The 17,077-nt window shown below is 34.9% G+C and overlaps 1 protein-coding gene and 1 non-coding gene across 2 annotated transcripts in view; one reads left to right on the plus strand and one right to left on the minus strand.

Annotated features, from left to right (window-relative positions):
* Nucleotides 1–17,077, minus strand: part of LOC134669526 (protein unc-13 homolog B) — a 402,107-nt gene that overhangs the window by 319,123 nt on the left and 65,907 nt on the right. The window lies entirely within an intron of this gene.
* On the plus strand, nucleotides 12,727–12,798 carry Trnaa-ggc (transfer RNA alanine (anticodon GGC)). Its single transcript has one exon. It is a non-coding gene; the product is annotated as a tRNA-Ala (tRNA).

Raw genomic sequence — 17,077 nt, forward strand, 5'->3', positions numbered from 1 at the left:
GACGTAGTCTAAATATCCTTATTGATAGATGTCAAAAAGTAACAAGTAACACTTTGACCAAAGAAGGTTTTACGAAAAAAAATGTAAATATCAATTTTAAGTAACATGTTTACCAATAACATTTATTTTTTATGTACAAATACATTCAAAAAATTGAAAAAACAACAAAAAAAAATATTTTTTTTGCGAAATTAACCTAAACTCATACACATTTTTTTCTTTTTTTGACCTCAGAAATGCGTGGTTATAATTATTCGGTTTCTTCATGTTACACCGTGTATAACTTAACGCGAATTAATATGTGTTTAAAACGCGAAAGTTTTAAATATTACAGTGAAACCTGGATAAGTGAGATCTCAATCTTAAGCTTAAGCCTAGTCAAAAAGTCCCCCTCGAGTCGTCCCCTGCGCAAAGGTGCCCATCACACTAGCCGCATTACCAAGGCATGTCACGACGCAAGGCATGTTGAATGGCGATATGCCTATAGGTTTTCATTTCTTATATAATAATTATTATGTTCTAACATTTTATGTAAATATACCAAGTTTTTGCGCTTGGTCCTTACTGTACATGTATTTTACAAAGAGGTCTTCAATTAGTTCAATTAAATACCTATTTTTGAATGAAAATATAATAATAAATCGTATTTTTTCAATCTGCTTCCACGGTTGCGTGGCGCACGTAAGCCTGAGCCGTGCAGCCTTCAATCGATGCTGACCAGCTTGTTAATCATCTGTGACCTCATTCTTTGAACGCTTTTATGAAATTACTACGACAAGTTTGATGGCTTAAGTTAGACCAGTAAAAATCTGCATAATTTCATAGAAGTTTGACGTTTAAAATAACTCCTGCTCTGCGTGAGCTGTCAAAATCTCTGAAGTCTTTTCTTGGTTTAACTCGAGTATTTTTAATAGTTGATTCAGTATTAGATTAGAGGCTCAGACATGGAAAAGACAATCGTATATTCCGTTGCTTATTTTTTTAAGCGAGCATAACGAACCGAAAACACGATATTATTTAAAAATCGACTGTCTAAAAGTATGTTTGAAATAATCCGGTTGAATGTCCCGTCAATAATTTAAAACATAGCATAAAATAAAAATAAATGTCAAAGATATATCACATCGCTTTCATAAATTATGTTCGGTCATACTTCACAACATATGAACAAAGTTATTATAATAATTCACGACCATTAATTTTTATTTGGCTATAATAATAATTATAACCTTGTCTATCTCTTCTACAAGTATTGGAAATGGACACAAATTTAATCATTAAAATTCATAGTTATTTTTAACTTTAAAATTATTTTAAACACGGGTTTACGTGTAAGTACACGTGTCTAAAAGTTAACATTTTGTACGTCTTCATAACAACCGACAGTCGTATTATCTCTAAAATCAACTTGATTTGGTAAATGTTTCCGCACTAATGTCTGAGCAGGTAAGACCAAGACTAAGGATGGCTTGTAATGAGAAATCAATATAAAATCAAGTTTAGATTTCTCAAGTTCGAATGTTGCTCCAAACATTGAGTTTTGAAGGCCTATTATTAAGTCTTCAACGTGTTTTAGGTTAGTAACTTGGTATAAATTTATTACGAGCTTATTAATTGTAGCCTGCTTTAGCGACGCGCGACGTACCTACCGGTGTAAAAAAGCCCGGCACTTGAAAGGAAAGTAGTAGTTTTACATTTTACTATTTTAAAAAGATTTCACTATCTTTAGTTGTAAAATTAACACACGTAGGTAGCTTTTTAGCTGATAAATTTCAAGAAGAGAAGAGGGAACGGCAAGAAAGAAGAATGACAATTGTAACAAATCTTTTGAAGCTTTTTATTTCACAGCCATGATTAAAATCAAACCAAGAACTCGTTATCCATAAATTATTTCATTTTCAAAATCCTAGCTTAATAAATAATAACTATAACAGGCTAATAAAATAATAATAATATTCACCACTAATACGACGATCAAATTTAATGAACTTAACTTTTATTCGTAACTGATGTTCATTAAGGTCCAACACAAGTAGGCGTTATACCAATAGCATTGTTAAAACTTTTTCTCATCGGCACTCCAAAAACCAAACATGCACAACACAAAGATACTAAAACTATGTTACATTCTTTTGAAGTGAAACTGAGCAAGTTGAAAAAAACTGAGATATTTTATATATCAAAACCTCGGAACGCTTTGACATTGTTGACTTTGTCGTTGGATGGAGTTGCTATTTAATTATAGTATCACCTGCCGTCCGTAGCTTTGCTGGGCTTCAACAAACTTTGTGATCCTGGGCAAGGATCCCAATTACCCTTTTAAAATGCTTAAGTAGCTAGCAAAGCGGTCACATTTAATGATAAAAATAAACGTTTTCCAAAAGTATTATGTATAGGTACGGTCAGCTGCAGAGGTCACTGAGCCCCCAGCATAGAAATTTATTTGTGTGGGGGGGGGGCATGGGGTTATTAGGTGTCAAGCAGGCTCCAGGCTCCCATGAGCCGTGGCAAAATGCAGGGACGCGAGGAAGAAGTTTTTCTTCTGATGTGTTTTTTTTTACTTTTAAAATTGTGTGTTTGTGTGTTGTGGGAAAAGTGTGGACTGAATGTAGATGTAGTGACAAAAATTGAGAAAGGTATGTTGAGATGGTCTGGACATGTGGAAAGAATGAGTGAAAGAAGGCTGACAAAGAGAGTGTATGAGGGAGAAGTGGAAGTGGGAGTTGGAAGGGGTAGACCTCGGCAGACTTTTTCTGATCAGATTGGGGAAATCCTGAAGAAAGGCCAGGTCAAGAGCACCCTAAACCGGCGAGTATGTATGAGGAGTGTTATGAATGTGAAGAAAGCGAAAGAGGTATATCAGAATCGTAGCAAGTGGAAATCCGTGGTCTCTGCCTACCCCTCCGGGAAATAGGCGTGATATATGTGTATGTATGTATGTTAAAATTGTGTGTAACGCAATTAAAACAGAGTTATTTCAAGACATTCTCATTTAATTGGGTATCTAGTCTTTTGTATTCTTTTAGAATATTTCTTTAGACGTCCATCAACGTACAGATTTTCCGACCATCATCAATTTTATTACCTTTCACCTTGTAAAAACGTTTTGTAACAAAATGCAAACAAATTCGATGGGATCTTTATACATTTAACTTAATGCCACAAGAAGATGCCGCAGATTCCAAGCCATTTATTTAATTACATTTCGCGTAATCTACGACAGAGATTTATCTGTACCGTACACTGAAGCAAATGAATATTAAAAGATCCGGTCTCACTCGAATGCTACTGATTTTCTGAAAGTATTCTTTAGTGTTGTCTCCTTATCAGAAAATGTACTTAATATATAAAAAGTAAATAACGACCTCCGGTAGAGTCTGTGCGGAAAGAGAAGAGTCGTGGACTGTATGGGGCCCAATACATTCCACGACTCTATCTTTCTGAATAGAGTCTACGTGTTTGTTTTAGAATTTAATATTTGATATAAGTACTGATTTTTTTTGGTATGACTGATTCTCTTGAAATTTTGTGAGCAGGTTCGGTGACCAATTTTCAGTTGTCGATTTAGTTTTTGGAAGTTTTTCAAAATAGCGAAGCCATACATTTTTCAGTTCAAAGCTATCCTCGCGAGGTCTACAACTCACAGAGCCACTAGTAATAAGATATTTAGACCTGATGGACATTACCCAAAATCGAATTTAAACTAGTGTGAAACACTAACATTGAATAATTTTACGGTTTTAGACTCTTTTGTTTTAAGTCACTCGCGCGACATGTTTCGGAGGGCTTTGGGTCTCCTTTTTACAAGCTTTTATTTAGTTTAACCCGACCATTGTCTGTCTGTCTTGCAAGTTAAATTTGATCCACTTCCCGGTTTCTGATTGAGCTGAAATTTTTCATGCTCGTATAAATCGGATGACAATGCAATATTATGGTACCATCAAGCTGATCTGATGATGGAGACAGGAGGTGGCCATAGGAACTCTGTGATGAAACAACGCAACCTAATTGTGTTAGTGGTTTTTAGAATTGTCTCGATGGGTATTAGTTGTCTGTCGCAAGAAAAGTACAGTCAGCGATAAAAGCTTGTACCAAAAATGAAATTTTTGCCAAAAACTTATTTCAAGCACTAACAGTGCGAGCAGCGTTCACGGCGGCCGTGTATCGCGTACTGTACCTAGGCTCTCCGAACCTTGTCGCGCGAGTGACTTAAAACAAGTGAGTCTAAACCGTAAAATTATTCAATGACCCAAAATGTGTACCTAAACCTTTTAACATCGAGTCACCCAATCCAACCAGTAACATGTAATCCAAAACCTCTGTTAGACATTATAAATAACCATCGCGACCCGAAATCATTAAACAAAGCTTGTCAAAGTGGAAGGCCATGAATCACGGTGGCCAAGCTAATGCTTTTGTCGCACCCAAGCGACATGGGGTGAAATTGACGGAGGGAACGACCAAACGGTCAATAACATCAACAACTGCTAGCTGTAACTATACTCGTAGCTACAATATAATTTACGTATAAGGAACTGTCGTCAATTCTTAAGGAAAAATCGGTCAATCGGTCACTTCTATGGGTTTCTAGGGATTTCTTTAGCTGTTTTTTTAAAATGTCTTATTATTAACTAGGTGTAAAATAACAAATGATAACTGGAATAAATTAAAGTTAAGTATAGCACATTCTTACAGAAATCAACCAAGAGGTCAATTCGAGTTTCTTACATTTTGATAACAAAATTATGTCATTTTGTTATCTTTCGTACGTTTGAATTGGCCCCCAAGTAAGCTGCGTTAGCTCCTTTGTTTGCTAAGCTAACGTTTGTAACACTAGCAGCAGCAGATTAGTCCTCCAATCTCCTTCAGTAGACTCATTAACATAACATTTGAACGTACAGTCAGCAGCAGAAGTTGCTAAGCGGGCGAGGTATTCAAAATGATCTTGACGCGACTTTATTGTTAAGAGAATAAGAGCGTGTCAAGGTAATTTTGAACATCTCGCCCGCTTAGCAACTTCTGCTGCTGACTGTACGAGTAGGTAAACATACTGAAAGAGTGCTCATTTTAAGACTTGTTTTACTCTACAGAGTTGGTAGAGACGTAAAATAAATAGGCAATAAAAATAACAAATGACATTTTAAAGCTCGAAGAGTTTATTTCACTAATTAAGTAATCCGGTAATACACAGCTACAAAATAAATTATCCTTTGAAATATTAATCTAGATTAATTTTATTCCCGAATGGTGACATTTATTCCTGTGTCCTGAGTTCTGTCCATCCCACTCAGTATTCCTCAAAATTTATGTGGATTGCTTTGACCTTTACGCAAATTGTTGTCATTTTATTTTCATTTTGCTACTTTTTAAATGTTGCTACCTACAAAGATGAAAGTGATATTTCATTTAAATAGAACATTAATTGAAACAAAAGAGAGTAATTAAATGAATTGAATAAAATTTAGAATAGTGCGCCGCAATCGAAACTTGGAATATTTAAAATACTTATGGGCTAATATGGCCCACCATAAGTTTTTTTTATTAGGTTCATAATACCGCACGTTACCAAACAAGCTTACCTATACTAATAATTTATATAAACAAGAAAGATAATAATAATACGTAAAACACACGTTACAACATTTTGGTACAGTTACACAAATGATTAACTGTACCAAAATGTTGTACGAGTATAACTCAAATAAATACATTATGTATAATTTTGTGTTAAAAATGTTACTTAACCAAACTGCACCAACTCAATCTTTCAGTTTAGTTAGCCCATGACTGGTAGAGAATGCCTTCTGGCATTAAGTCCGCCATCTGCACTTTCATGTGCGTATGTTTAAAATTAATTAAGTATGAGCGAGATACAACGCAAGTGATAACAAATAAAACCAACTCCATATCTAGAAGTTCGAATAAACCAGCCGCAATATTAGTCAGGATATGAGATATATGAAAAACTTTTCTAGATGACGTACGTCATTATAAGGGTATCGTTAAAGAAATATCGCTAAGCGAGGCCGGCTCGTATATAGGATAAGTTGGACAGAGCCAGTATAAATAAAGGATGAGATATCAATATACCTACTGGGTTATTTTATATTGATCTCAGTAGTTACGATTTTAAATACGTGATTACAACTTAATAATGTGTATCTAATATAAATGTAAATCGTGAATGTTTAATATAATAACAATATATTATTATTAATTTTATATCCTGGTCACGGCACCAAATTGTAACGCTTTACCCAGCCTAAGCTCTACTATAATAGAAGAAATCGTGAATGTTTAAATCAGTGTATATTCTCTGAAGCCACTACTTTTACTACACGTACATAGGGGTCAAATCGGTACTTTTTAAGGTGCACCTGCAATAATATGTTATACAACAAAGGCCGCAAAAATATCTGACGAGATCTTGTTTGTAAAGCCATAAGAGCGTGTCACATATTTTAGCGGCCTTCGAAGAGTGGCATATTATTGCAGGTGACTGTACCATCGCCTACACTGTTAAGTTAACTGTACATCGGTGGACCTTATTCCTTTAGTGTGTTTTATTCAAGGTATACTGTGTGTTATTACTTCTGTGGGTCCCCATACTGTCGTCCCAAAGAAAAATGAGGTACATTTCCCTACAAATTACGACGTGCCATATCGTTTATCTGTCTACGAAACACTTATTACTATGAACTGCCGAGTAGAGTCCAAAGTTAAGGATTTAGGCTTCCTATTCGGCCATATTTAGTTTTGGAGTTTAGACTTACTCGTACGTACGGACTAAATAGAATAGCGTAAACCCCTACTATGAAATGAAGCTATGATTATTATTATAGGTATCTGTTGAATGACATCTGCCTGTAGAATATATTATCTTTTACATTAGAGAAATTTATTACAATTGAAATACCCATGAAAAATACAATTGTGAGTATAAAAATGCGAAATAAAACAGTCATAAGTCATAACTGAAAATGTAAACAGATCTGAAGCTCCTACAGTCAGCAGCAGAAGTTGCTAAGCGGGCCAGCTGTTCAAAATGATCAACTTCTGCTGCTGACTGTACTTAATGGAAAACGGTCACATTCCAATAAAAAGTTGTGGATTTTTGTGTTAAAAAGTTCCAAAGTGCCTCAAATACCGTGGCGGACAGATAATGTCGTGAAAAGGGAGAATGGTTAAACTGAGATGTTCGAATAATAAAGGTCAAAGTGCCGTCCATTACGGTGACCTAATATCGTCAAATTAGATTTCAAAGTTCATAAATGTGATTTCGAGCCTCTAGGGACATCAGTAAAAAAATATGACACTAGGACGCTCATCTTATTGTAATAACAGTCGGTCTAGCATGAGTTGCGTTTTCTCGCGCGACTCCATACATCTCTAGTCGCTAGCGCGACTTCCAAGTATGGACTCGCGCGTGTTAGATAAATGAATAATTTTTAATATTAAAACCTCAAAATTAGTAATCAATATTACTTTCAAGGCATAAGTTGCCATTAAGTTAAATTATTTACCTTGATTCATAATTATGTAAAACTGCTAAATCAATAACTGGATACTATTTTAAGTTTTAAGTAAAATAAATAAAATGATAAACAGATGTAATTGAAAGTAAAACTGTTTTATTAAATTAAATAATCCAATTTATTCATCTTGTCATCAACAACTAATAAATACAATCATTATTAGTTTATAATTCAATAAGAGATGATTTAATTAATTAATCAAGTAAGTACATCATTATTACAATAATTACCAACATAGTAATTACTTAACTTTCAATATTCCTTTGGCGATGATTAACTCAGTGCTGCAGCGCAAAGCAGAATGAAGAATGAATCAATAATGGATCGGTCGATCCCTTTTATAACCATTTCTACCTGGCAACTGGTTGATCATGTCACTTGTCATTCGATAAGTGACGTCACAGAAGTAGTTTATCATGTACCTCGTCCATTTATCGAATTATTCAGAATAAAACTATTAGAACATCTTTTCAATAAACTCCGTTATACATAATTATTAATTAGTAATATTAATACCAAATACTTATAATCACTTCAAAGTAGTTTATAAATCTTAGTAGTAGGTTAACTTGCTGTTTCTCTTGTCAACCGTGGTTTCGTATCGTACCCACATAAATAGCAAATTCTGTAAAATTCACGTGACGTTGTGTTAAGTGTTTAAATAGTGTAATATATTATCAACATTGGATGTCAAAGAGAAACAGGTCAGTTTTATACGTAAGACAATTTGTACATAGAATAACAATATTCTAACACGAGCGAGAACGCAACTTATACTAGACCGCCAGGTTATGAATTTGATCTGGATTTGTTATTGGACATGGATATGATCTGTCAGTGAGAAAAATGATATTTTTCAACCAGAAACGTTAGTTTTAATTGTCACTTACAGACCGTGTAGTCTGTTATTATTATTACCTACAATCAATAGGATTGAATAAAAAAATGTTTCCAAATCAAACCTATCATTACTAAAATTGGTTAAAATCTATTTACATAACCTGTCGAACTGGTCGATTCATTTATAATTTATGGCCTAAGCTTCGAACGAGGTCGGAATTGATATTTTGAATTTTAATACTTTCAGTGCCGATTCTTGAATGAATGTCTATCTATGTATCTCTCTATGTAATCTACAGAATGATCCGGTCTAGCTGATTCTTGACAGCCGAAGTGTTAAGTGGCTATGGTTAATGTGATGAAGATGGCGTATAAAATTTATTGCAGGGAAGACCGTATTAGGGAAAGAATTCATGTAATTGTATATTTACGTCGCTCAGACACAGTCAAAAAGGAAGCGCTTCATTCCCTCTGGTCTGGCTGACCTCTGTAATTTGCGTAGGTACAACAGCTGCAGAGAAAAGGTACCACCGCTACATAGAAGTTTGTATGCAGGGGTGGTACCTTTTCTCTGCAGCTGACTGTACATGTGTAAAAACGTAAGAATTAAAAGCGACGGAAGAAAACAATAAACGGAAGAAAGAAAAAAAACAATAACAAGAGACAAAAAGAAAGTTGACATGATAAAGATACAGAAGGATGTAGACAATCTTTCCTTGTTTTTACCACATTGACATTACATTGCAATTGGCTCCAAACTAAAATGTTATACCATGTGTGGCCTGTACCACGAGCAAATAATTAAAACATAGATTGTACTCCTCAAATGATGACACTTTTGTTCAACAACTTTAAAAAAATATGAAGTATATAGACTCCCTATTTTTCATACAAAATAAATATTATCTACAATGGACGCCATCGCCACGCCATACCATTGTAATTGACGTTGCTTGTCACGCCTGAAACAACAAAATTCGCAATACATTGCGTCTTAGAATAAACTTTAAAGTGTAGTAAAAATCAAACCACAAGATATTTTTAAAAGTTGCTGAACAAATGTTGGTCAGTATGAGGAGTACAGCTTACAGTTTTTTAATTTTTTGCTCGTATTACAGGCCACACCCGGTATGCTTACATTTAACGTTTGACATTTTTTTTATAATTTTTTTAAGACATCGGTGGAAATGAGCAGACGAATCTCCTGATAGTAATTTATCAGGTTTCAAGTTTTCATTTATAAAAGGGTTCGACATAATGATTAAAGTCAATTATTAAATAAAAGCAAAAACGTCCTAAACATAAGACTAAAATGTGGCAAACATTACATCCACCCATAATCGTCCTACGTGTAATGCTATTTCGAGAACCTTTATAAAATGTACAAAATAATCCATTTGATAATGAAATGGAGCTGAGGGTTTCAGTAATAAATTCACTTTCTCTTAGGGAAACGCCTGACGTTTATCATCTGCTCTAAGCCGCAACAAATTCGCCCATTTTGAACTTTACTGCTTTGTGATAAGATAAAGGGTTGCGAGTAAAATGTCCCAGAAGACGAAGATGATAGAGCAACCTATTCATTACTACCTACGTTTCATGCCTAAATGCCACCAAGCGTCTGAGAGTTAGCGAACACTGTACTCACGGACCTATTCGAACTTTAAGATATGGATTAGATATGTCACTGTCAAATGTGACGTTTCTTCAAACAAAAACGTCACATTTGACACTGACAGATCTAATCCATATCGTTTCAACATCTATTAGTTGACGTATCTTAAAGTTCGTATCGGACAATCTGTATCTTTAGGCATTTAAATAAAAGTAAACAAAATCTACTCTCAAATGGCTCCTTAAGCCTTAGTTGAGGGTAGATGAAAGCATTACATGATAAAATAATAATGTAAGTAGGTTACAGTCAAGCCGACCACTGACTAACGTTAGTCTGTCAGTTAGAACAAAAATTTGACAGTTCCGAACAACTGACCGGCCGATATCGTCCGGCGGACTGTTAGTCCGTGGTCGGCTTCAGGTTGTTCAGTGACTGATCCGGGTGGTTTTGTATTTGGTCGGTTAACCAATAAATGTTATAACTACCCGAAAATTTACAAATTATTTGTTTACTTTTATTTAAATACCTAAAGATACAGACTATAGATTGAGCTTGCATACAACTTAGGAGGAACACGCACGTTACAACCATTAAATTCTAGGTTACCTTCTAGGTACGTAGGGGAGACCGAGGTGAGTTGTGACAGAGGAGAGTTGTGACATCGTCGATTATTTTGAAACTATTAACTAAAAACTATATAGGTTGCAATAGCGCGCGTTTGTTAGTTGAAATTACGAGCTAACAAACGCACACTATTGCGACCTAGTTTTTAGTTAATAGATTCCAAAAAATCGACGATGTCACAACTCTCCTCTGTCACAACTCACCTCGTTCCCCCCTACCATATATAAGAGGAATTTACTGTGTTAACACTTAGTGGCAATGAATGTGTTAATTTATCGTCAATTCATCACAACACAACACAAAATTATTTTAATAGTAGCGTTGTTAAGGTTTATGTTGTCTGTAATAAACCTAAGTACCCGGTTGGGGTTCTCCTAATTACAATCGTGTACGGCTAGAAACATTAGTGAAATTCCAACGCTTCTACGGAACCTTACATCTCGCATTGCCCCATATTTTTTACTGACATATGTGAACGTCGTGACCTGAGCTCAAGAAAGCTTTTGCTTCTGAAAGTTCAGAGATATGCGCCCCACGTGGCATTCATTTGCGTATGAATTAGGCGTCAGTGCCATCTGCCCCCCACCCGCTCCCCTTTTCATCGGCGGCGCTTTCTAGGTTGCATCCTTATAGAGGCTGAACGTCAGTGCTCAGTGGACTACTTTATCCTCAGAATAGGCGAAAGCACTAAGATTTAATTTTTAGATTAGAGCGATTCAGTCATGGTATTTTCTTACATATAAAAAGCTAAATAATAAGTACCTAAGATCTACAAATGTTGGCTATTTTTTTTTCTATTATGAAGCAGTTTTCAAATCTACGATCACCTTAGACTATTTAATAACTGGAGTCGCCTTTAAGAGCTTACCCCTTTGCCGAAAATCTTGCACAATTATGCAAACTTTTGTATGGACTGACGTGGCTATTTATACGTTGCTTACAAATCATGTAGAAATAGCAATACAGTTGACGTCTCCTCCCCCGCAAAAATCGGCAGACTGTTTCGCACAGAAAATAACAGCCATGACGTCTCCAGTTATTAAAATGCTCTAAGACGATCACTGATAATACGCACTAAACCTAGAACCAAATTGAGGAGATCCTTCTCTTAAATTTCGGAGAAGATTAAAAACTGTGAAAATAAAATATGTTACCTAGTTACTTATTACGAACAGAGAGGTTATTTTGTTTAGATCCTAAAGCCAACAATTTTTTTTTTGAGTTTTTATATAAAAATTTTAGCTGAACTTAATGTAAAGCTTTGCAAATCCATGCATGAGTCATTTACATTTAAATTACATCAAAACAGTTTTGAGCATCTGTGCTAAAGTGCTCAAACATATCCCGCTAACTTACTTTTACATAACTAAAAATGAAAGACAAGCAATTAATATAGACTATATTCATCACACAAATTTGTCCCTCATCAACGATAGCGATTATTGTCGATGCTAGAATCCCCTTAGGTCTTAAATAATAATAATATAATAATGGCAGGTGTCCGGACCTCTTTTACAATAGCCCAGTCTCATTGTCCACCCAAACATCAATCCATAAACCGGTATACTGTTCACTTTTTCTACAACAGTCCCAATGCCTGCTGCGACCGGTTCACGGGTGTCTATTGTTGCGCCCTTGCGCCTGTGAACGGGTTCCAGCAGGCGTTCTACATGACATTAAAACTCTCCAAAGGGCCTCAACGTGTTGGATCTATATCCCCACGCAAGCCTATCAAAAGACCGGAATCTATAGGCCCGTGAAGTCAAAAAAAAAAAATAGGACCGTGAAATCCAGAAAGGAGATACAAATAATATAATAATAATATTGTTTATTTCAAGTTTTAAACTCATACAGTAAAATACAATAAAATACAACACTATAAAATAATATAAAATTTAAAATACAATGAAGCAGAAGTAAATAGGTATATAATATACATTTTGTAAGACACAGGTTTAAACCTGTGGTGAGTTTGTATTGTTTGTGTTAATGTGGTCAACTCTCTCGTGTGTTGCAAGTGCGTTCTTTAAACAACAATATCTAGATAATATACAGATGTCGCTAGTAACGTTGTCACAGTTGCATTGACTAAATTCGCGTTGATTGACGGAAGGTCAGCTGGCGGAATGGTAACGCATTGGACCGGCAATCCAAGGATGTGGGTTTCGAGTCCCACGTTGGTCAGAGTTGATCATCGTTGATTTGTTCATTATGATTGACATCTGCATTTACAATTTATAGATAACAATATCCTATTGATAACTTAATAGTAAATCCTCTTTCAAAAGTGGATGGTGCTCTGTAGCCGAGAGTTGAAAAAAAAACTTAGTGTATAGAATTTCCCGCAGACGAATAAGGTAGCATTTATTTCTTGTTTTGATATTTCACTTGTTAGTTATATACATTTTATTATGGGCTAAGAAGGCTGCCGGAACAGAAGATGGCGTCGTCGGCTACAATAATGACTTAATGACAAATTCGGCAGTCTTGTCATATTACTTGTCTCTGACCAAAACGAACATAAGTGAAACGACTGAAATAAAATTGCAATTTGTCTTACATTAATGGCTGAATAATAAACGTCAAGGATGACTTCTGAAGTAGTGGAAGCACTTAAGTATTACTTAATGTATCGCTAGTTTTCCAACTCGAGCTCGTTAAAGTCCCTATAAAATATAAAACCTGTTTTCTATCTTGAACTTAAGTGCCTGTTTAAGAGCTCTACATGTCAGGAGTCGAGTTATAATAAGGCTTGTTGTGATTGCAGAGATTTTGCTATGTCTTGATAAGGGTGAATCAACTTTTTCACCACACCAGCTCGGAAAGGCTTACTTTGCACTTTAAAAACTGATAGCAAAGTTGCATTTTATTCACATGGGAGACAAAGTAATCAAATGCTAATTTTGAGTTGGTTTCTTATGTTTGATGGTAGAAATGACTTTTAACCCTTTAACGGGCAAGACTGAAAAAAATCCTCAATTCAAGCCTCATCGCCAATCACAAGTCCAAAAAATTCTGTACAAGAAATAAATACAAAAAGATGATGTTACAGGGTGGTCTTTTTTGAGACCTTTGCCCTATAAAGGGTTAAATGATGATTTTGGACGGTAAATATTTAATAACATTCATTTAGATTTGATTTGGTTTGATTTTGTTTGATATTTTACATTTAATATTTGCTTCAGGTTGGTGTGGTGAAAAATTTTGTGTTTCACTCGGGGGCAAATTTTGTTTAGCCCTCGTGCTTTGAAACCCTCGCAACGCTCAAGGTTCCATTTTTCGAACCACTCGCTACGCTCGTGGTTCAATTTTGGAATCTTTCGTTTGCTCGGGTATCAATATTAGCACGAGCAGTTAAACAACAACTTTGCCCCCTTGTAAAACAAATAACTATTTAGCATTGCTCTCTGCTATAGTTACGTTTAGTTATCCAGGGGAAAAACAATCTTAAATTTTTGATTTTATGGTATTTAAATCAGGTACCGTTACCGGTATAACTAAAAATCTAACTATCCTAAACCTTTCACAATATTTCTTTGATATTATAGAATAGTATTTGGGTAAGCTTAATTATTGATAACATTAGCTAAATTAAGTGCATTAATATACATAAATAACCGTTATACCGAAATTGAATACCGATTTATTTGTATGAATATTTTACCGGTATTGGGTCCCTGATTTAAATTTACCAAGCACGCAATGTTGTGGTTGTTATAAGCTATAAAACATTTGTTCTAACAAACTATTGTCCTTCACACGTCATCGTATCTTACCTTCCTAATATTACCTATTACAAGTACTACAGTCTAGTATAAATTATTGGGTTATTATTACTATAGAAACGACATATCAAACTATGAAATTGTCGCAATAACTACCTGTACCATGCGACCAAAACGTCGTAAGCGCCTTAAAATTCATGGCGCTTACGCGTTTAGGTCGCGAGATTCACGCTCCGCTTCTATGGTTTGATGTCAAAACGGCAGCAACTCATGGCGCAAAATACTGCAGGTTATCTGTGCCGGTTCTATACGTAAGTACATAATTACAGTTCAATGGTACATATACATTTATACTATGAATCATGTACTAAAATAAGTGTCTTTGTATCACAAAATTCGTTTGCCACAAAAAAACGGATTTCATTATATAATTTCCCTTAAACTGCAGGTATCGATGAAATAAGCAGTACCTATGTAAGAACAAGAACATGTCATTAAGTATATCGTATCAGATCGTTACCAAAGCTAAAGGAAACTTGAAAGTAGATTGCTTTGTTCTCCGTGGCTGTTTGTATCTCTCGCTTACGTTACCATCGCCTACACCGTTAACTGTACATCGGTGGATGGGTGAATTGAATCCTTTGTGTATTAATAATGTTAGCTGGGTTCTCAGTGAATATTTTTATCTCGAAAATCTGAACAATCTCTTGCTTTCTTAATCTACCAATATGTACAGTCACCCGTAGGTACAATTCACGACGATTGTCTGCTTTTACGATTACAATATCTTTCAAGGCGAAGTCAAAATAAGTTAGATGAATTCGAAAATTCGTAAAATCGTCATACGTCATATGTCATATGTTCTCGCTGTTCATCCTGTACTGTTTCTTTTTATAAATACTTACTCGTGACGAAAAACGGTTCCGAAAGTAGGGAAAATGGTAGGAAACGAAAAAGATAAACGTCTGCTAATTATAAGCCAAGATAAAAAGCGAGCTGCAAATTGTCGCGTGTCTAACGATCATTAGAGCCTACCGCCGTCTCCGAGGTACTCGTAAAGCTGAGAAGTATAATACTCGTAAGTAAAGAAGACTGACAACCCCCAACCCCATACAAGCAAGAATCATCATAGTTGTAGATGGCGTATTTTTTATGACTATTGGATATATGCTAGTCAGAAAAAAAATATCTTTAGATAGATACTATTTTTTTATACTATACATATCTAATAATGCCAAAGTTTTAAATACACAAAGTAAAGAATTTAAATACACAAAACCGGAAATATAATATATATTTTTATCGAAAAAAATTCCAGTTTCAGGAATGAATAAAATTACAAAGATATTTTAAACAATCTTAAATCGTAAATATTTCAATAGCTAGGACCGCGAGCATTAGGAGGTTAAGGTTACACAATATACTAGCTGCCGTATTCGAACTTCAAGATATCTACAAGAGACGACACGTACTAGATACGTTATAGTTTAGATATCAACTAGTTCTCTTTTGCAGCGCAATTCGGGCAACCAATGTCACTTTTACGTTAGATAGAGTAAGATATATATTAGATGTGAATTGGATCTCTAAGTCATATCCTGTGGAAATCGTTCAAGAGTATAATATTTTAAACTTTCGCGTTTTAAATACATATTAACTCACATTATAGACGGGTCTAACGCGAATTATATTCAATTACCTTTATTTACCGACGTTTCGACACAGGTCAGCCGCGACCACGACCAGTGAAACCTGTGTCGAAACGTCGGTAAATAAAGGTAATTGAATATAATTCGCGTTCAAGAGTATCTCTAGAATCGCGCAAATGTCAAATTTGACAGGTTAGATCTTAAACATATCGTTATCGTATCTTGGTGATGTCTAAAAGATATCTAATAGATGTCTATTTCAAAATCCGAATCGGGCCCTAGATCTAACTCAGCGATATGCGCTCGCGATTCGTATCAAGCTCAAGTCGGCCTTTGACCGAATCAGCCGAAGAGTAAGAGGCAATCTAGGCAGATTTATGGTCACATATGTTTTTATAAGCTCTAACGACCTATTTGCCTAGCCACAGTAATTAAAAAGATAATGCAGCGAGTCTGCCATTTTGTATATTTATATATTTAGTTTTTTGTATTTTAAAATATCAAATAAAATGTCTTAGCTATTTAGTTATATCCCAGTCTTTTATCATTGGCAATTTGCCGTAAGTATTCTATTTTTTGCATGCATTACGATTACAATTCTTGTACTCAATAAAAGCACGTTTTTTACTTACACTAGTGAATTAAAATGAGTGAAAAACTCGGCTTTTACTTTTTATTATATCTTAACAAGGCTCACAGTCCTACCCTAATTAATACAAGTACTACACTAATTACTTAAATATAATTTAAACCATTTTCAATTAAATTGGACATAGTAGTTTACAGTTACATTTCTTTTGTTTCATTCGATTTAAAAACAAAAGAATTTCTAATTACACAAACGGGTCTACCGCGATATAATTTCATTGTTGACATTTGTTGGGACGTCAGTCTTTCCGTGACCACAGCTGGTGCAACTCAGCTGAAACGTCGGAATTAAAGGTAAAAACAATTAAATTAAAAGAATTTCTAACCATATTTCCTTGATACTATTGGTTTCAAATTCAAATCGCGTTTAATATGATGGGCCTTAGCAGGATATTGTAATAACCCCTTTCATGAATATCTAACGACACGCGTTGTACCTAA

The sequence above is a fragment of the Cydia fagiglandana genome, chromosome 12, assembly GCF_963556715.1.
Source record: "Cydia fagiglandana chromosome 12, ilCydFagi1.1, whole genome shotgun sequence".
Taxonomy (NCBI): domain Eukaryota; kingdom Metazoa; phylum Arthropoda; class Insecta; order Lepidoptera; family Tortricidae; genus Cydia; species Cydia fagiglandana.